The 22,343-nt window shown below is 46.7% G+C and overlaps 1 protein-coding gene across 6 annotated transcripts in view; it reads right to left on the reverse strand.

Annotated features, from left to right (window-relative positions):
- Window positions 1–22,343, reverse strand: part of SLC20A2 (solute carrier family 20 member 2) — a 115,587-nt gene that overhangs the window by 61,327 nt on the left and 31,917 nt on the right. Inside the window, exons 1-2 of one of the 6 annotated variants that reach the window (XM_061404594.1) lie at window positions 18,264–19,894; window positions 16,328–16,621 (exon numbers count right to left, since the gene is read on the reverse strand). The exons of 4 other annotated variants lie outside the window; for them this stretch is intronic. The gene's annotated coding sequence lies outside the window, so the exon portion shown is untranslated. Of the gene's footprint in view, window positions 1–16,327; window positions 16,622–18,263; window positions 19,895–22,343 lie in introns of those variants that run through there. One more of the 6 variants, XM_061404596.1, reaches the window with a different exon arrangement.

Below are 22,343 nucleotides of genomic sequence, written 5' to 3' on the forward strand. Positions count from 1 at the left end.
CGTGTACAAAGATGTTTAATCCAGTGTCATCTATTACCATCGTGAGAAAAGAGGAGACCGCCTAACTTTCCTCAGCCAGACAGGAGAACGGCTGAGGAGGCACGGCTGACTTCTAAAGATGAAGTTTTATGTAGTCACTAAAATGGTGTAACGTGAGAGCTTTGCATGACAATGGAACACAGTAATAATGCTGAGTGAAAAAGGAGTTCACACAATGGCCTAGGCCACACTGCAGCTGTGCTGAAGAATGCACCAGTCATGGGACTGAAGACACAGGCCCAAGTTTAGAGCAACTCCGGGGGTTCTTTACATTTTTTTTTATTACTAAAATTTTCTACCATGAGCAATTACTACTTGTATTATTGAAAAAAATGCCTACAAAACAGTACAAAGAAAAGAACATTTCCCCCCGCCCAGGTTAGGAATGTAACACCAAAATAAGCTTAGTTTTTCCTAGTAAACAAAATGAATTTCATATGAATCTGCCTGTTTTTCGGCCTCTGAGATTTCTTTCTTCCTTACAACCCACGACTTGAGCTGTATGAACAGTTCTGTTCTCTTGATTTCTCTTGTCTGTTTCTCACTCTCAGGGCCGTCTCTCCATTCCCGCCTGAGCCCTGGGGGCACGGGTCTCTGCGTGGTCTGGGGCCTCCCGTGTATGGGAGTCTGAAGGTCCCTCCTCGGTCACACCTGTTCCCTCTCTGGTCTCTTCTCTCACCTTCCTGATGAGTCTCTGGAGGTTCTGGCTGCCAGGACTGAACTTCACCCAAGAATAAGAAACTGTCCTGATGGTCCAAGTACTTCACAGTATTTGAGGGTACCTATGTGATTAACTATTTTAGCCTACCTTGGTTCAGAGACTTAGAGAACATTCGAGTCTGAAGGTACTTAGTTCAGTTCAGTCGCTCAGTCGTGTCCGACTCTTTGCTACCCCATGGACTGCAGCAGGCCAGGCCTCCATGTCCATCACCAACTCCTGGAGTTTACCCAAATCATGTCCATCGAGTCAGTGATGCCATCCAACCATCTCATCTCTGGCGTCCCCTTCTCCTCCTGCTCTCAATCTTTCCCAGCATCACAGCCTTTTCCAGTGAGTCAGCTCCTCGCATCAGGTGGCCAAAGTACTGGAGTTTCAGCTTCGGCATCAGTGCTTTCAATGAACACCCAGGGACTTCAGAAGTCGTCTATTCTGATTTTGGTCCTTTTGAAGATGTGACTGTCCTCACTGGAAGTGCAGGTTGTGATGACCCACTCACTCCACAGGGGGTGCCCCGAGGAAAGCAGCGGAAGTGATGCCCTGGGGAGGTATCCATCAGACCTTCTCAGTGACACTGGCTTCTGCCCTGGAGCTGGGATGCCTTGAAGTCCTGGCCTCCGCAGGGAACGGGAGGGCAGAGTCGATGGGGAAAGACGAGAGAGTGACAAAGACAGCGGATAACCAGGAATGCTGCAGAGCCTGCATCCTGGAATGTTTTCAAGGTTCGATGACGTCTCGAGTCCTGCGCATCATCCAGAGACCACAGGGCCGGGAAGAGGCAGTTTAGCTTGGAACCATGAACCACAGGATTGTCATGTGGGGAAAGCGGGTGGAAAGCTCTGACCCTCTCTTGAGCCGTGCAGTCAGCAGCCTTCATGAGTTTATGCAACGTGAACCCACTTCTTCTCGTCCCCCAGCAACAGTTTCCACTGCAGAGCCTGTGGGCTCAGCCCTCATTCCTGGTACAGTCAGTCTCCCTCTGCATTCCTGTCATTCTGACATTTAAATTTCTTCTGGGCTTATAAAGCATTTGTGTTATTTAGATGTTTTCCACACAGCCTTTTGCTCTCTGGGAAGGCGCTGGCTAAACCTAGTAAATAAGAACATATCTTTTTTAAAGGATAAAGAAATAAAAGCAAAATTCATTCAAATGAGATAGAGTTAAAAGAATTGAGATGATCTGACCTATAGAAGGAAAGGTCTAGGAGGTCCTACATGACTTACATGAAAAATATTTCTTAAAAAAAACTGAAAGATCGCCTCGGGAGGTGTGAGTGAGACTGCCTTGTGTTCAAATGGGATTTGACTGAGTGATGGGTTAAAGTAAGAAAGCTTTTATCTGTTGTTTCCACTTTAAATGGATAATTCAGTGAGTCCACGTAAAGGCTCATTTCAGTTCAGTTGCTCAGGCGTGTCTAACTCATTGAGACCCCATGGACTGCAGCATGCCAGGCTTCCATGTCCATCACCAACTCCCCAAGCTTGCTCAAACTCATGTCCATCGAGTTGGTGATGCCATCCAACCATCTCATCCTCTGTCGTCCTCTTCTCCCGCCTTCAATCTTTCCCAGAATCAGGGTCTTTTCCAATGAGTCTGTTCTTCACGTCAGGTGGCCGAAGGATTGGAGTTTCAGCTTCAGCATCAGTCCTTCCAATGAATATTCAGGACTGATTTCCTTTAGGATGGACTGGTTGGATCTCCTTGCAGTCCAAGGGACTCTCAGGAGTCTAATCTAACACCACAGTTCAAAAGCATCAGTTCTTCAGCTCTCAGCTTGCTTTATGGTCCAACTGTCACATCCATACATGACTACTGGAAAAACCATAGCTTTGGCTAGACAAACCTTTGTTGGCAAAGTAATGTCTCTGCTTTTTAATATGCTTTCTAGGTTGGGCATAGCTTTTCTTCCAAGGAGCAAGCGTCTTTTAATTTCATGGCCACAGTTACCATCTGCAGTGATTTGTGAGTCCAAGAAAATTAAGTCTGTCACTGTTTCCATTGTTTCCTCATTTATTTGCCATGAAAAGGCTATCAAGAGAAAATATAGTATCAGCCCCTCTTTATCTAATTGGAGATACAGCAGTCTTTCATCATTAATAAGAAAAGCTACACTCAGATAGGAGGAGAAAACTTTGTAACTCAATGTGTTGCCGCACAGTGAAATGAGCTCCCACTGGAAATGTGGAATTACCTGCAGTGGAGATTTGAAAAATAGGTTGCGACCACCTTGCCAGAGTGTTTTAAGTGCAATACTGCTTGAAACCCAAGGACAAGAACAGCTGAGCCTTATATTATCTATTTCTACTCCCAGACAGAAACGGCCTCTGAACATCTTTCCCTTTCTGTATGCACTATAGACACAGATTCCTTCCAAATATTCTAGGTCACCTGTTTTTGTTCACTCGTAACCAAAAACAGATTTGCTTTCAGGAGCAAATCACTTAATATCCTTTCTATCAACTGGCAAACCTAAGGCTCACTTGTTCCTATTCTGTGCCCTGAAGTGTTGGGCTGCTTGGCCAAGTCCCAGGAGCTATATTAGGGAAATACTTTCCCTTCAGCCACGGTTGAAAATGGAACTATGTGTATAAATAGACATCTTGCTTCTTACATATTTATTTGCCAATTTTACTCCGAGTATAATGCAAGTTCAATAAAAATGTGAATGATACTTATAAAACATTGATTCCTGCTACCACTACATATTATTTCTATTACTGGAACATTAATATAAATGGAAGAGTTGATAGATGAAGATTATTATCTTAACTATTATCCATGCTCAGTTTACAGCCCTGTATTTCTTATTTTCATCCCAGAGGTTCTTAAGCAATAGTTCTTAGGCAGAAGCAAGAGAGGACAAATAAATAAATATTAAAATGACTTAGTTGGACTTTTTCTCTCTTCAAGGGAGCAAAGTCCATTCAAGTCTCTGAAGTACCTCATCAGAAGGCAACAAACTTGATTCAATCCCACCAGTAAGGGCAAAATAGTAATGTAAAGCAGCCTAAACAAGGCAGTGAGTCTATAAATTTGGTTGGTAAGTCAGGTGAAAATTTAGCGGTTCTTCATACCTCTGAGACTATGAAATTAAAGTCTTGTTACTCAATTTAGAGGGGCTTTCCTGGTGGCTCAGCAGTAAAGAATCGACCCACCAAAGCAGGACACATGGCTTCGATCCCTGGGTTGGAAAGATCCCCTGGAAAACAAAACAACTACCCACTCCAGTATTCTTGTCTGGGAAATTCGATGGACAGAGGAGCCTGGCAGGGTACAGTCCAAAGAGTCGGACACAACTTAGTGACTAAACAACAACAATTAAATGAAGAAACCATAAGCATTTGCTTGATATCACCTTCAAAAAACCATAGAGACAGAAGTTTTTAAAAAAGGACAGTTTATAAGATGCCTTTGAAAATGATTTCCCGATTCTGAGAGTGCTCCTGTTGCTTCATTCCTCATGTACGGTTAAGATAGAAACTTCCCAGGGCAAGTCAGTAGCTCCGTTTGTCTGTTTCTTTTAGAAAACTTAGAGCTAGGAAGGCGCTTGTATGTGAACATACGGAGCTTTCTTATAATAACCAGAAAGCCACCAGATATAAGCTGCTCTTCCATGATGTCTGAAATCAGTTAAGAGAATAGAAAGCAACACATACTGTCTTTTATCATCACCTACTTCGTCACCTTTACTGCAGCTCCTGGGTGTATTCCAATTGCTGTCTGGTGTCGCTTCCTTTCAGCCTACTGAACCGAACTTGTTTTAGTATTTCTCGGAAGGCGGACCTGCCAGCAGGGCATTCTCCCAGTCTTTATTTACTCGCTGATGCTCCTGTTTAGAAAGACAGCTCCCCAGGACACAGGCTTCTCTTAGCACTTTCCTGGGCTCTCTCACTGCTGCCTGGCCGCCACTGCTGTGAGAGTCCCTGGGCTTCCCCCAGACGCCCTGAGTCACGTCCGCCTCTCTGCATTCTCACTTTCTCTTCATCTTTCAGCATTTTGACTGCAGTATGCCTGGGTGTGGATCTCTCTGTGTTCATCCTAATGGGCATTTGTTAAGCACTCTGCGTGTGCAGATACTGTCTCTCATCAGCTTTGGGGATGTGCCAGCCACGGCTTCTTTGACAGTGTTTTTCTGCCCTTTCTCTCACTTCTGCTTCTGGTATTCCTGCTGGGACTCTTCATAGTGGCCCATGTTTTTCTGAGACTCTGTTCATTTTCCCTCATTCCTTTTTTCTTTCAGTTCTTCAGACTATGTAACTTCTACCACTCCATCTTCAAATTCGCTGCTTCTCTCTTCCGAAAATGCAAATCTACTGTGGAGGCCCCTGATGAGTTTTTCATTTTGGTTACTGTACTTTTCAACTCCAAAATTGCCATTAAAAAAAAAAAAGTTTTAAGTGTGATTAAAATAAGCATAGAATTTACCATTTAACTATTTTTAAGTGTATAGTTCAGTGACATTAAGTACATTCACATCATTGTGTAAACATCACAACCATCCACCTATAGAACTTATCTTACAAAACTGAAACTCTGTACCCATTAGACAGTAATTTTCCATTCTTCAGTCTCTGTGAATCTGACTGTTCTAAGTGCATCACATGAGTGAAATCATACACTATTTGTCTTTTTGTGAGTGTCTTATTTCACTTAGCATAATATCTTCAAAGTTCATCCTTGTTGCAACGTGTCAGAATTCCCTTTTATTTTTAGGCTGAATAATAGTCCATTGTATGTATGGACCATATCTTACTTATCCATTCATCTGCTGATGGACTTCTGGGTTGCTTCTACTTTATGGCTATTGTGAATAATACTATTAAAACGGTGTACAAATATCTCTTGGAGTCCCTGCTTTCAGTTCTTCTGGGTATACAACCAGAAGCAGAATTGCTGGGTCAGATGATGAATCTGTTAATTTTTTCAGGCAGCAGCTACACCATTTTACATTCCCACCAAGAGTGCACAAAAGTTCTAGTTTCTCCACATGCTGTTTTCTCTGTTATTATTTTTCAGGAGAAGTCATCCTAATGGACATGAGGTGATATCTCACTGTGGGTTTGATTTTCACTTTTCTAGTGATTACTGTTGGTACATCTTTTTATGTGCTTGCTGGCCATCTGTATGGAGAAATGCCTATTTAAGTCCTCTGCGCAGTTTTGAATCAGTTTATTTTTCTGTTGTTTAAGTTGTAGGAGTTCTTCATATATGTATATTGTGGATACTAGCCCCTTATCAGATATATGATTTATAAATATTTCCCCCCATTCTGTAGGTTGGCTTTTCACTCTATTGCTTGTGTCCTTTGATATACAGAAACTTTTAATTTTGCTTTAGTCCAATTTATCTATCCTTACTTTTGCTTTTGGTGTCATAACTACATTTGGTTCTTTTTTTTTTTTTTTATCATTTCTATCTCTTTTAAGGATAGTCTCTATTTGATGAGTCACTGCCACCAATTTTCCTTGAATTCTTTCAGAATAGTTTATTTTAGATTTTGAACTAAGATAATATAATAATAGCTGCTCTGAAGTCTCTGTCTGCTAAGTTCAATAAATGGGCCCCTCAAAAGCAGTCTCTCCTGTCTGCTTACTTCTCCTGTGTATGTATCACACTTTTCGGTTTCTCTAACATGTCTCATAATTTTTTCTTGAAAAATGGACATTTTACAAAGGACAACTTATATTGTAGCAACTCTGGTTACTGGTACTCCCACCCCCAGAGGTCTGTTGTTATTTGGCTGTTCACTTGGCTGGACGACTTTGGTGACATCTCCTTTCCCTACAATGTGTAGCTGTTGCTGTGCCTGCTCAGATTTCCCCCCACGTCTTTGTATTGTAGTCTGGCTTGCTAGAAATCACCCATGGGACAGCATAAGCTACTTACAGGTCAAAGGTTGTGCTTAAGCCCCCTTAGCTAGTGAGATTTCCAGGCTCTACCACGACGTCTGGGGCTTAGAGACTACTTTGCTCAGACAGCAAAGGATGGAGGGAGCATCTGAAAGCCAAGGGGCAGCGCAAGGGTAATTGCTGGAGAGCTGGGGTTATTCTGTATCCTGGCTGGGCTGGTGGCATAAACCCCCGAGCATGTGTAAAACCTCATTCAGCTGTACACCAGAAAAAGTGAATTTTGCTGTATGTAAATTTTTAAGTGACTGGATTTGCCCTTTAAGAAAAGATACTTCTACACCTGGAGTCAGATCCAATTGATCACTTGAGTTCTTGAAAGGAGACAAAAACCAAATCTTTCTTATTATATGATCACCTACTGGAATCATTTCATCTCAGAACACATATACAAACTAAAAACCAGATCCTTCTAGTACTTAATAATTAGCATGATAATGCACGATAACTGCTGCATGATAATGTCAAGCTTTTCTACCTGGCCAAAGAAGTCTCTTCTGGATTAGACTTCAAGTCATTTTTCTTCAAGTCAAAATTCTGGATTCCCTTAATTGTTACTGACAAGGCTCACAGAGCCTGAAGACATTATGACTTAAAAGATAGGGGGAATATCAGAAAAATGTCCACAAAAGTAGAGATGGCAAAAATCAGGCCTGACAGAGGAGGTGTGAGGGTGGGCGTGCTGCCTGCCAGGTGCCCAGGGATTCTCGACTCCACTTGGCAGGCTGAGGCACAAAGTGATGGGCCATCCCAGCGAGCCCCCATCCCTGCTCCACCACCACTTCAATTTCAGGTCAGGTTGAAAACAATCCCTCTTCCTTTTAAAAACCTTCTTACTCGTTGATGAGTTCATTTATAATTCCCAGCCACCTTGCTACGCTGAGTACAACCATATCTTCTCATTTCCGATTTCAGTCTTCAGAGAAAAGACAGAAACAAACAAACAAAAAACAGATGAACAAACAAAAACAAAACAAAAAGGAAAATGAACTCGGTCCAAGTTTTTAAGCCAAGATTCAATGACCCTTTCCCTGGACAGCCATCAGCTTCCTGCCTTTTCTAACAGAGCCCAGAGCCTCAGGAAATACTTTTTTCTGCTTTCTCTCTTCTAAAAAGGTGCTCTCTTCCTTCATGCTAATCAACTGGCAAAGCCTTCTGTCAATCAAACTGTAACTTCCGACTTACTCATCTTGATACAAGTCTGTGCTCCCACCAACGCAGGAGCAATCTGTGACTCAACGGAAGTTGGACCCACTTGGCAGCAAGGATATGCTGATGTGGCCGCCATCGACATATCCTCACCGGGAACAGAGCTCCATCCACTGGCTATCTGACTATTTGGGTTAAACAGTTCACCCACTGCTCCTTTCCCCTCCCCTGCCCAGAGAAGAAGATGATAAATCCATGTGGGATGTGTCTTTACTTCCTGGGGAAGGTGAAAGCATGGAGAAGGATTATAAGATTATTCCAACCATACCATTGCAGGAGAATGAGGCAAAGATGATGAAGAAATGAAGGAGAGGATGAGGAGAAGGACGCTCCTTGTAAGGATGAAAACAGTTAAGAAGGAAACCTGAAAAACCAGCTCTCTGGGCTCCCAGGACTCTGGGAAAGACTCCTGATGAGTAACAAAGGCTCTGAACCAAAGGTTAGGCCACAATGTGATCCATCTGGCTTCCCGAGGCGCTTTTGCTTTAAGTTTAAGGTTATCAGTCTTGTTGAAAGTGGGTTCAACTCAATCTCAACCCAGACCTCTGTCCCCAAGTGAACCTGGTGATGGATCCATTCATTCTGGTCAAGGCTTAGCGTCTGAACAGACTTCAAAGGGAACCCTTTGCCACAGCCATCAAAAGTATTCTTTCATGTCACCATACAAAGTGGGTAGAAAGGGAGGCCTCCTGTTACGGCTCAAGAATTTCTTAAGGCAAGTACCACCAATACCAAAACAATTCCCCCAAATACCCTTCCGATTAAGACCATAAGGACACGCCAGGAACATCTGGCAGCAGTAACCTAGCAGCAGATGCTCTCTTATGCCGTTATCACCTCGGCTAACACTGCCGAGATGCACGCAGAGGCCACACAGATAAGTGCTGCATAAACACGACCCAAAGCCCACGGCCATGGTTCCACCCTCTGCTATTCTGGGCCTAAGTGAATAATATTAATGCTAGGCATACTATTTTTAATGACTTTAAGAAATACGTTTTATTTGCCAGTTCCCTGCCTTCCCTCTCCACATAACACTGCTACTGCTGCTGCTGCTAAGTCGCTTCAGTCGTGTCCTACTCTGTGCGCCCCCAGAGACGGCAGCCCACCAGGCTCCCCCATCCCCAGGATTCTCCAAGCAAGAACACTGGAGTGGGTTGTCACGTCCTTCTCCAATGCATGAAAGTGAAAAGTGAAAGTGAAGTCGCTCAGTCGTGTCCGACTCTTAGCGACCCCATGGACTGCAGCCTACCAGGCTCCTGAGTCCATGGGATTTTCCAGGCAAGAGTACTGGAGTGGGGTGCCATCGCCTTCTCTGTGAACCTGGCCAAACTGAGGTTCATGGGACAGTTCACGGAACGTCTGGAGCACTGAGGTCACAAAGCAGACCCCTGCCGGACGCCTTTCGCCTGTGCCTGGAACACGTGCGCTCAGTGGTGCCCGTGGACCGCAGCCCACCAGGCTCCGCTGTCCATGGGACTCCCCAGGCAAGAACACTGGGCTGGGTTGCCATTTCCTTGTCCAGGGGACCTTCCCGACCCAGGGACAGAACGCATGCCTCCCTGCACCGGTGAGCAGGTTCTTCACCACCAGCACCACCTGGGAGCCCAGTGTGCACGCACAGGAAATTTCCGGTGCGTGCAGAAAAGGGGGAAGGCAACGAGGAACACTGCCCCAGCCCACTCCCGCAGGATGACCACCGTTTCTGTGCACACTTGGGTGTGCTCGCTTTATCCACAGGGGGAGGTATTCATTACGCAAGTCACTGAGAGGCCACTGATGAATCAAGTAAAATATAAAAGTCAAAATAAAAATGAATTACAACAGTTCTGCTTTGAAAAGAAAGGTTTTCCTTATTTCACAAGTCATATATGCTCACTGAAGAAAAAAGCCTAAAATACAGGTAACCAGAAAGCCAGGGGAAAACATGAGCTCATTCCTACAGCTAACTGCTGTCATATTTGGGGCACTGCATTATTTTTTATGTGCATATAAATGCCTTCCTTTTAAACAAGGAATTAAAGCTATGAATACCCATTTGAAAAATGAGCTGATACGTAAGCTTTTTTGTTACCTGCTAGTTTTACTCCATATACATCTAACACCATCATTTCAAACAGCTGCAGCGTGCTGCATTATGGGGCAGCACCATAAATTATTTGGCTTCCCTGGTGGCTCAGATGGTAAAGAACCTGCCTGTGATGTGGGAGACCTGGGTTTGATCCCCGGGTCAGAAGCATCTCTTGGGGAAGGGAATGGCTACGCACTGCAGTATTCTTGCCTGGAGAATCCCGTGGATAGAGGAGCCTGGTGGACTACGGTCCATGCACCTTATTAGGTTGTTTCTGGGGATCTCTGAATTATTAGGTCAGTAATTCTTTCTAATTAAAAACTAAGGAGTTTTCCTTTTCTCTCCTTTCAAAATAGTTACAGTTTTTGATTCAGCAACTGCCATGAGATAAAGCTAATCCCAAATGACCTAACCATTCTCATTTGTAATGACACATCTCTGGACTAGATATGACTGACTTTAGAAACAAAATTATTGTTGCCAGGGTGAAAATACCCAAAGAAAGACTATTCCGTCACTTTTCTTTGTATAGAAATGAAAATAGCCTTTGCCTGCTATTGTGAAGAACCAAATCAACTAGCCACTGGGCATTTCCTCTATTGGATATATAGTTACTGAGAGTTCAGGAGTTTAAAAGACAGTATGTTCAATTCAGGGGCAGAACCAAGGTGTTCAGAGTCGGCCGTCTCTGCTTCTGAACTACTGAGGTAAACCTGTGTTCTCTGGGTGCAACCAGAACATGGATCAGGCCTCACATACGGTGTGCGTGACACAGGACACAGGCGTGGGACATGACGGTGCACGCGCCCTCACGTCTGAGAAGTCCGTTTGTTCCAAGATAACAAGGTCTGAGGACTCGGTGACAACTCGCAGAATGCACCTGCCACCTCCACCCTCTGTCTCCCGTGACGGGGCACAGTGGGGTCCGTGCCACACTGCCCTCACCTGAAGGAACGCGGACTCCTCTGCAAACGTTTGTTCCATCTGACACCTGGAGGCTGGAGATGGGCACCTCGATCTATTGTGTTAGTGGGTCTCCCCCGAGCTGGGGCACGGGGGCCTGTTTACCCTGTTGTTTTACATCTGCAGCAAACAGCCAGCCAGATACACAGTAGGCGCTTCACGCAAATAAACAGTGAATCATTCCATTCACTGTTTATTTGGGAACAAACGCTGAGGGTACCCCCGTTCCAGCTCTCAGGGCCGAGCTCCGAGGGCCTCGGGGCCGGGCCCAGGCTGGACACGGCCTCTCTGGGGACAGCAGCCCACTCCCGCTGTGACACTTTCTAGGCAGCACTGTCAGAACATGTCCTCAGGGAACCCTTCCTTCACTTGGATCGCAGACAGCGCTGATTGTCCCAAACGCCACACAGGGTGTAACGGACGGACAGACACACTCTCCGGAGTTTTTGCTTTCCACCCCAGACCACTCCTGCAAGCAAATCACACAGGAAGAATGTACAAAAGGGCAAAGACCACGGAACTGAGATGCATCTGTATTACGTGCAAGGTGGAGGGCGGGGAGGGACGCTTAGGCCGGAGCATCTGGACTGGGGAGGCCGCAACGGCGAACCGCCAGACTCTAGGTCATTCATCACGTGGATGGAGGCAGGGCACCTGTGGCCTTGGACACTACGATGGAATGATTCACTGCTTATTTGCATGAAGCGCCTACTATGTGTCTGGCTGGCTGTTTGCTGCAGATGTAAAACAACAGGGTAAACAGGCCCCGTACCCCGGCTCGGGGGAGACCCACTAACACAATAGATCGAGATGCCCCTGTCTTCAGCCTCCAGGTGTCAGATGGAAGTCCCCGTGCAAGCATGGGTCACGTTCCCGCAGTGCAAGGGACACCGAGGGAGGAGTGGGGTAGGGTCACACTTCCCCCCCAGCCTCCCTGCTTCTGAAAGGGAGATGAGTCCCCCCTTACATGGGGACTGTCACAGCAGCCTGTGACATGGAGGGGCCATGGACTAACACCAAAGGGCACCCATTTTCACCACTGCTCAAACTTGCCCACCGGTGGCTGCTGAAAAGGCCCGAGGAGAGGAGACAGTCTGTTCAATGGTGCGCTGTACAGAGCAGAGATGGCGACACCTGACGGCACAGCGTGACTGCATCAGCCTCTCATCTGCTCCCCATCTGACGTGGGCAGGGTCCTGACTACTGAGCTCACAAAAGTAACTGCAAAATTCTCCTGGTTAATTATTAGTCTTCTCGAAGTGACGGGAAATGCAGAGAGGAGGGAAGGCTGGCGGGGACTCAGGTCGTTTAACTCCTGACTTCGGATGGAACACTGAAAACCCTGCAAATCAGACCCAGGTTTTGACAGCTTCAGGAAAACACCTTACCTCTTCCAGTGCCCCAATTCCCCATTTTATAACTGTTCTCTGTCTGCACCTTGTCCAGGGGACCTCCAACTTCATCTGAATCACTTGGGGAGTGAGTTAAAACACAGATTGCTGGGCTATCCCCTCTCCCCATAGTTTCTGAATCAACGGTTCCTGGGTGGGGCCTGAGAATGTGCACTTTTCACTAGCTCCCAGGTGGGGCTAAGGCTGGCTGCACCACGAGAGCCACGGTTCTGCCCTAACCATCACTGGACCAAAGCCTTACATCCTCAACAAGCTGCACACCAGCTGGCCTCTGTACGCTGGCCCTGGAATACAGATGCCGGAATAACAATTCAAGAGCCCCCGCTGGTCATTTTTTTTCTCCTCTTGGCTAAATAATAGAAGTTCCTAACATCTTTTATAGGCATCGTTTTTCAGCTCTTTAATCATTTCTGAGGTTCTCTGTCGAGCTCTCTCTGAAGCCCTTTTAGCTGTGGGGCTGTGAACTAGGCCTGGAGCCTTAGTCAGAGATGGGATGAGGTTGAACGTAAAGGGAAAATGACTCACACACATCCTCCTGGGTATTAATCTCTCACATCCGCGCCTGCCTGATGAGTGCCCTCTGATTCATGCCATTCTGACTCCTTTATGGGCTGCAGTAACACCAGGTTGACCTTGGGAAACGCCTTTCTTCCAAGAAGCTCAAAGCCTTTCTCTAACTAATGTAACAGTTGACCCAACATCCCCAACTGGGCGAAGTAACCTGTTCAATTGTGTATCGGTTTTTAAGAGGGAGAGAAAGTCTGGAACCCAAATATCAGATTTCTACGCAAATATCCCCGTATGGAGAAAGATGCTCCTTACGTTTGTAACATGTTTGAACGTGTAGGTGGTTCATGCACGGGCTAGACGGTGCTCTGGGTGTTCCTGGGGGAATAATGGACCTAACAGGAGCTTCCAGGTGGCCCAGTGGTAAAGAATCCACCTGCCAACGCAGGAAACGCAGGAGACGCAGGTTCGATCCCTAGATTGGGAAGATCCCCTGGAGGAGAAAATGGCAACCCACTCCAGCATTCTTGCCTGGAAAATCCCATGGACAGAGGAGCCTGGTGGGCTACAGTCTCTGGGGTCGCAAAGAGTTAGACACGACTGAGCAGCTGAGCGTGCACATGTGTCAAGCTGCCTCCGCTACAGATGAATAACAGGTGCTTTCCAGCTGCAGGTGAAGCTCCTGATCCCCTTCCCTGTGTGGGACTCGCCACAGTGACTCTGGGCCGTGGACCGGGCCCTGGGGGCCTCTCACCTCCATCCCTTCCCCAGCTGCAGGGAGAGGCAGGGGAGCAGGGCCCGGCGGCACTGCTGGCTGCCCGACCCCTACGAGGCAGGAGCCCAGATGGAGAGAGCAGCCCACGGGCCCCCGCCCCCGCCCCCGTGTTCTCCTTTTCTTCCTCTATTCCCGGCTCTGCCAGTTCACTCAGTGTCAAGTCGGGCCCGCGCTCTGCGCCCCGCCTAACACGAGCACGTGGGCTCCTGGAGTATGGGAACCACGCTTTCTCTGTGCATTGCATGGCTCTGGGGGTGCTTCATACGCTAAATAACAACAGCCTGTCAGCACGCCCAGGGGCTCTTGGCATCCCTGCCGGGGCCCAGATCCTATTGCCATACCCTTGTGCCCGAGACCCGCAGCGCGGAAGACACCCTCTGCTCACTGCTCCTTCATGCCAGATGAAACAGGAAAACTCAGTGGATCAAGCCCTATTCCTGCAAGGTTTCCTTCTGAAAGAGAACATTCTAGAAGTGTGATCACTGAGCACCTGCATTAGGCTCCCAACCAAAGGGCAGCCTGTTAGATCATTTCAGTTCCCTTCTGGCCGCACTGACAGAGGATAAAGGGGACCTAGAGAGAAGGCGCCTCTCTGCATTCCCGAAAACCCCTCAAAGCTTCAGAGCAGAAGGCTCTTCTCTAGGAATGAAACCCCAGGAAAAGCAATCTCCTGTGATCAGGAGTTGTCAGAGCCTCCAGGGCTAGGACTATTTTAAGAGGGGGAGGCTGAGGACAGGAGGGCAGGCGGCCAGGGAGAGCAGCTTAAGCAGGCTGGAGGACACACGTGCAGAGTCAGGTGCAGGGGGCGACGGGCAGCACAGGAGTGTCTGACACACGGCTGCACACGGCGGGAGCCGTGGGCTCCGGGTCCTTCCCCAGGCCACAGAACTGCCGGCGTTTCTCAGCATCTGGACCTCCTGCTGGTGACTGTGTGTTGAGCTCACTGTGATTGGTCACGGCCAAGGTCACAGTCAAGGTCACAAGCAGTCCGGTCTCTTCCCAGGAGCGCACTGAGACCCCCGTCCCTTCCTGGGAGACCCCTTCCTTTCCCCAGGCATCGGTGAGTCGCAGGAGGAGGGTCTCCGCTCCAGCAAACCCTCCTGACATTCCCACACCAACACTGACATCACCTCCTCTCCTGGTCACTCTCTCACGGCACATAAATCATGAAAACAAATACTCGGAAAGTGTTTACGAGCATTTTAGCAACTCCTCCTAAAAGCACATATGCTTCCTCGTAGTAAAAATACCTTGGGAAACATCCTTCTGTTAAATTTTTAAAAATGGACAAATCTTACACGGCTTTTTTTTTTTGCAGGACTAAACTACAGTTGAGTGGCTGAATAATAGCTGGAGGAGGATCTAACACCCAACCACAGTGTAACTCTAAAAACACTCCACTGAGACTCTGATGGTACTTCATTAACAGTTAAAAGAAAGAATGAGAACAGTTACTTTCTTTGGATAAAAGTACATATTCCAAAGGAAATCCTGGAACAAAGTCCCTTCAACTGCTGAAGATGACATTACAGACTTTTCTGTTATAATTGCAATGAATTTGGACAGCAAATTTCTCTTCTGCTCAATAAAAAGACTTCAGTTAAAAAAAAAAAAAGTTTCCTTCCAAAAATAGACCAAGCCCTCAGTTCTATTTTCCCATCTTACATTCTTTTCCTACTAAATGTACCCTGAAACATTTCCTTTCATTGTTGGCACCTTGGGTTGTTGGGATTTAAAATCGGACAATACACAGCAACAAAGAAGTCTTTAAATAAAGCTTTCCAAATGGAAAAAGGCATCTAAGGGTATGCCTTCCCCGGGCCCAGAGGATGGAGCCCTGATGCCTAGGAGCATTAGAACTGTTTCATTAAAATCGACATTCCCAGGGCTGGGGAGGGAATATACATGTTAATAGATAAAGGAATTCCTGCCAGGCTGTGTGTTATAAGCAAGTTATTTGGCATGAAGTCAGCGTCTTGTGAATTAAAACACACTTTGAACCAAGCCAGGTGATTCAGATGTAATTAAAATGATTCTACATTAAAATCTTTAGTTTTCCTCAGTCCAAACTTAAGTTGGCAATGACTTGTTGAATTAAGAGCAGTTGAGCTAGGGAATTTCCTGACCTTTGGTTAATTCTGATCCCTAACCCAATCTTCTAGAGGATAATTTCAATTACTTTTTCAAAGGCTTCCTCTTAAATTTATTTTATTTTTTAAGGGCTTCTCTTTAGACATGGGTCTATTTTTAGGCACCAAATCCTCCTTTAACAAAAACTACCTACACATTTCACAAAATTACATTTGACACTCCCATTACATCTGTACATAAACCTGTAGCTCACAGTAGGTATATCAGGAGTCCAATTTCAACATTTTCCCCCTCTAAGAGTTAGGTCACCACTGAAAATAAAGCTCAATGACACATCTTTCCATTAATCAAATATTTCAACAGATAAAGTATGCAACAATGCACGGATTGCTTTTGCAAAGATAAAAATAGTAAGAATCAAATACTTTCTCTTGGGAAAATCAAGTGAGGCAGGTTTCCTGTAGTGAGATATGTTTAAGGAAAAACCTTTGGCCACCCTTCTTAGCAGCCTCTAAAGCACTCAGCCCCGAGTTCCCCGTTTTCCCAAGAGATAAAATGACAATGGACAGCAACATGAGGGAGACCTTAGGGCGAAAAGAACAATGAGAAATCCGAAAGATTCAGCCGGTACTTACAAGAACTTTCAAAGGAAGTGGGGACTGCAATCCTTCAGAGACCGCTCTCCGGATCGCCAACACAGTCTGAGTCTAAAATAGGCTTCTCCCACACTGGCCGAGAAGTCACATTTCAGCTTACTAACTTCTACTCGGGTAGACAGTTTTACAACTCATAGAACAAACCCCCGGCTAAAATTAACCGCACCGGCGCAGCCCGCAGGAACTCGCTGATCCGCATCATACGCGCCGGGATTTATTCACTGGGACAACATCGGTGTCCTCTTAATGGGAGCTCCCGCCAAGGGGCGTGCCCTGCGAACAATACAGAGCATCGTGATTATGCTAATTACTGAATGGGTCCCCCGGTGCTATCTCCTTCCTCGCTGTTTTCACAAGTGCCGGCCCACGGAGAGGGCGAGCTCTTTTTCAGCACAGGCACTCACTGGATTTTTCAGCTCTTTCAAATCAGACAAAACTTTGGCAACAAGGTGGCAGTGCTGTGTGCTCTTCACAAGAAAAAAAAAAAAAAGTCAAGGGACATTCAGTCAGATTATTTACACAGCACGATCAGACCTGGTACTGTTGTTTGGTCTGCTTAAGTTGTGTTTGACTCTTTTGTGACCCCCGTGGCCTGCAGCCTGCCAGGCTCCTCTGTCCATGTGATTTCCCCAGGCAAGCATACTGGAGTGGGTTGCCATTTCCTTCTCCAGGGGATCTTCCCTATCCAGAGATGGAACCCGCGTCTCCTGAACTGGCAGAGCCACCGGGGATGCCCAGATCTGGTCCTACATAAAACTGACCAGGCATCCAAGACACAGACCAATAAGTCTATCAACAAAGAACCTTAAACAAAAGTGTTTTTTCTCGCTACATAATGAACGAATTTATTTGCTCTCTGGCTTTGTCTTCTGCACCTCCCAAGGAGTTGCTATGAGGATTCAGGTTTACTAATAGACTACAGCTGAGAATAAACATCTCAAATATTCGCAAAAGCCATCATCCTTAGCAAGAAGCATTTTGAAGTGCATTTAACTGCCTGGCTGGCTAGAACTGGTCAACTGTCCTTTATAGGTGGCAGACCGTCTATAAATCCTATTGAAGCTCAAGTTGACAGTTAAAGACCCCAAGTACACAGCTGATATTCAAAAGAAAAGTAGAGGTGACATGGAACTTTCTTTGAAAAATACAAACGGCCTCAGTAAGCACAGGCTGGGCCGAGGACACCAGACCCCTTAGTATCTACTCAAGATGCTTCACACCAGCTTGTTGTGGATATTTTAGTTCTTATATTTTGCTCTTATTGGCTATTTCATGAGAGATATCAAGGCATGAACATCAATCAAATCTCCGAACATCTCTGGGAGATGTCATTTTTCCATTTTGTTTTTTAAACATTTGGGCAAACAGGGAAATTCAACAGCTTGTTCCACGCTTTTCGCTAAGTCAACACGGGATTATTCCACCCCGCCTCCTAACCACTCCACAGCATGTCTTCCATACTAACTATTTAGCTATAATCCTGCAAATCTTGTCAGAGCTGTTTGTTTTTCTAATTTTAAAATGTCATATGCAGTTTAGATTTCAGCAGACTTATTTTGCTCAGCTCCCCAAATCCCAGGTCAACTGTGGTACAGGCAGGTGGCGCGGAACCGCAAGACCTGACCCTGTCCTTACAAAGCACCGGCCCAGGTGGCACGCCACCCAAAGCGGTGAACGGCTTGGTTTTCACTGGCATGAGCACAATCCCGCTTCTGGCTGTTTACAAAAACTGTGGGCTGCCAGGCCGGTTGTTTCCACCCCCAGAGCCCAGCTTTAGGCAGCGGAAGCCAGGACTTGCTCACCCCCCATGAGATGGTAGCTGCGCCCATCATCCGCCCCAACCCAAGTCCCTGCAGTGGGGCACCCCACCCTGAGCCCAGAGGAAAGAAGTTGGTACTTATCAAAGATGACTGACCTTGGATGAATACGATCAATTCTCTGTGATCCACAGCGAACTTACTCTGGAATTCTCAACAGCAAAGGAGGACATCGTGAGGCTATTTTCGATACAGTGATCCTTAACTTACTATGTCAGAGTGCAGTCAAAGAGCTTCTAAGCCAAACAGTACTTCTTCCCTCAACAAACAAAAAAGCCAATACACCATAAGCACCTATGCATTGAATCTGGCATCAGACAGAAACAAGGGAGTGGATCCCACGTCCTGACGCTGAAGGCAGGGGACGCTGGGCAGTGCTCCAGTTCTTCACATGTCAAGTATGATGAGTATGACTACACTGTTTCTTTCAACAGTGGCCACACCTGTCCCAAGATCCAAGAACTGAAACATTCCAAAGTAAATAGTGTATCTTCCAGTGTCCATGAGTCACCCTCTGTTCCCTTTTTGTTAGCAAGAAGAATGTAGGAGTCAACTGTACTCTGTCCCGGGCATACCTATGACAGGAGAGAGAAATCTCTGGGCATCGTTTAAAAGTAAGGAAAAGCCTTCCTGTTCGAGGTCACACACTGTGGGGCGGGTGTGGGGGAGGGAGGCAGAGCCGCGCCAGTGAGGGGAGGTGATCTGTGGGTCTCCAGTCCAGCAGATCCAAGAAATCAAAACAAAAACTCAAGTTAATGAACTGACCTGGATAAGGACCCGCTGGAGCAAGCTACTTCAATAATTCAAAAATTTCCAGTCACGTTAAAAAAGTAAAAATAAACAGGTGAAATTAATTTTAATAATTTTTTAAATTGAACTCCATATATCCAAGATACGGTCATTTCAACATGTCACAAAGATAGCACACCTGAAACTAACCCACAACATCGTAAATCAATTATACTCCAATATAAAACATTAAAAAGAAAACAGATAGTGAATAGAAAAACTGCCAATGAGAGGGTGGGAGAAAGGGAAAGCTGAGGAACTCAGACAAACTGAGATGGGAGGAAGATGACTTAGAAAAGAGAAAGAAAGGGCTAAGAGGAGGGCAGACGGAGGAGACAGAAAGCAGAACAGAGCCCGTCCCTGGGCACGGAGTCCACGTATGGGACCGGGTAACAAGCACTGGAACGCTCCCACCCTGGGACCCAGTGCTGAGGACACAGAAGACGGGAAAGACAAGGCCTCTGTGCCGTCCAGGAGCGCACGTCTGAGGGAGACGGACAGACCACCACTCCCCACCCACCACACACACGGTTCCTGCGACCCTGAAGACGCGCAGCTCTGTGCTGCGTACTAGGGGAGCACACGAGACGGGGGCACAGTTTCATTCTTAAATGATGGTTATTTCTCATGAACGTAAATTAACTTTTATTCACGTACAGTTGACTTACAGTGTGTGTGTGTCAGGTGTTCAGCAACGTGGTTCAGTTACAACATATTCTCTTTCAGATTCTCTTCCCACATAGGATATTAGACGATATTGGGCGTAGTTCTCTGTGCTAATATATAGCAGGTCTCTGTCCTCTATTTTGTATATATATGTATATATTTATATGGTATGTACATGCTACTCCCAAAGTCCTGATTTATCCCTCTCCCCTAAAATTTTAAATATATGTTTTAGGCTATCTCAGGATTCTGCATTTTATTTTGAAATCTCCAAGAGTCACAGAGAGATTAATTATTCTAACATATTTTTAAAAAGGACATCTGGAACCAGCAGGAACGTCTCCTCTCTGAGGTAGGCATCATCTTCAAATTAAACCTGGTGATTTAGTCCAACTAGTGAAGGACAGGGTGGGAAAGAAGCAGAAAAGGGGGAAAATTCATATTTCATGGTCACCAGTTTTTTAGACGGAGAAGGCAATGGCACCCCACTCCAGCACTCTTGCCTGGAAAATCCGATGGTCGGAGGAGCCTGGTAGGCTGCAGTCCATGGGGTCGCTAGGAGTCGGACACGACTGAGCGACTTCACTTTCACTTTTCACTCTCATGCATTGGAGAAGGAAATGGCAACCCACTCCAGTGTTCTTGCCTGGAGAATCCCAGGGACAGGGGAGCCTGGTGGGCTGCCATCTATGGGGTTGCACAGAGTCGGACATGACTGAAGTGACTCAGCAGCAGCAGCAGCAGTTTTTCAGAGGATGGCATGAAGGGTACTCAATGGCTTCGTGCTCAAAAAAAAAAAAAAAAACCGAAAAACCATCACCAGTCCACTGGGGAGAAAGAAAGATCTGAGTTCAAAAGGCAGCTCCTAACCCACCCGCTTGACCTTGGGCACCACTCTGACCTTGGGCAATTCAGCTGACCTGTGTGAGTCCACTTCCCCGCCTGCCCCGTAAAACAGGGGCAGCGATGCGACATCAAGGGGCAGCAAGGACTCCAGCCTCCGGCACCCGCCGGGCACACGCTCCCAGTAAACTGCAGTCTTTACACCCACAGCCCCCGACTGGGACGTTACTGAGGGAGGGTGAGAGGCTTCCTGCTTTGACGGTTCAAAGCTTCAAAGAATAAAAGGTTGAAATGGGCTCCAAATGATCGTGACGTGCTGCAGGGAAGCCAGGGCCTGTAAACTTGGATCTGAAAACTCTTCGGCCTGGGCAGCCGGCTTAGGTGTCCTCCACTCCAGCAGCATGTGCTGGGAGCCGAAGGCTGGCTCAGAGCCGAGGGACACTGAGCGACTGTTAGCACAAGTTCCATGTCCGGGCAATGGGACGGTAATACCCCCCTGTCAGCTCCCACTTCCCTGGACCCACACCCCGGGGGAGCCCCGGCCCACACTGACTCTGGGCTTGGTCTGCAGGGCAACAGCAAGCATAAGCCAGAGACTTTAGTGCAGGCCCGGGGTCGAGGAGCCGGCCTCCACTCCGGCTGCACTTCAGGGCACCGAGACCACCCCTGGACGCCCACCCAACCTTCTGAGGGTAAGACTACGTGGGGCACAGACCTGCCATCTGCACTGAAGCCCCACCACAGCCAGCCCGACGATGGCCCCCACAGGCTCGGAGGCCACCCCAGGCCAGGCGGCCCCAGCCAGGCTGCCAGCTGACTTCAGAGACCAACTGGCTAGCTCCATCCAACCAGAAGAGTCACCCGGGTGACCCACGGAACCGTGAGACTTTAGGCTTGCTTTTCCCAGCTGCTAGAATTAGGAGGCCTGTTACACAGTGAAAGCTCACAGATACACAATCTTCAAACAGTCTGTAAACAGTCCATCCCCTTACTTTCCAATGAAACCCTCTCAGACTAATCTGTGTCTATCTTACTCTTAAAAACCCACAATTCTCTTTTTTAAAAAACCCACAGTTCTGATTACTACAATTACTTTGTCTTATCCACCAGCACGTTACTCAAACTAAAATGAAACAGTGATACGGTCTGAATGTGAAACTGCTAAAATGGTTAAGTTTAAGCTTTATTTGTTTCGTCCTATAATTAGAAACAAATATGGGGTTGGTTAAAAAGTTCATTCAGGTTTTTCTGTGTCCTTTTATAGGGAAACCAGAACAAACTTTTGGGCCAAACTAATCTATGTGGTCTTCAGTGCTACAGCTCTCCACTAAAGAAATGACTTCTCGGGCTTCCCTGGTGACTCCGTGGTAAAAAAAAAAAAAATCTGCCTGCCAATGTAGGAGACCCAGGTTCGATCCCTGGTCTGGGAAGATCCCACATGCCGAGGTGCAGCTAAGCCCTCACACCGCAACTACTGACCCTGCCGAAGCCCTAGAGCTGGAGCCGCAACTCCTGAATCCCGCGCTCGGCAACACGAGAAGCCACAACAATAAGAAGGCCACGCACTGCAACTAAAGAAAGCCCGTGTGCAGCCACGAAGACCCAGGACAGCTGCAGATAAATAAACAAATAAAAACAGGTTTTTAAAAGATGATTCTCTATCCTGGCCTACAGACTGATTACATGGGTATAGTTCATGGCTGTTCAGTTCAGTTGCTCAGTCCTGTCCGACTCTTTGCGACCCCATGGACTGCAGCATGCCACGTTCACGGCTCTTCAGTCCATCTTAATATTTCAGAAATGGATCAAGAGTACCATTTACGCACATGTGAGCAGAGAAAATGGATTCAAAGCATAAACCACTTTTTCTTCTGCACTTT

This window comes from Bos javanicus, chromosome 27 (genome assembly GCF_032452875.1).
Source record: "Bos javanicus breed banteng chromosome 27, ARS-OSU_banteng_1.0, whole genome shotgun sequence".
Lineage (NCBI taxonomy): Eukaryota > Metazoa > Chordata > Mammalia > Artiodactyla > Bovidae > Bos > Bos javanicus.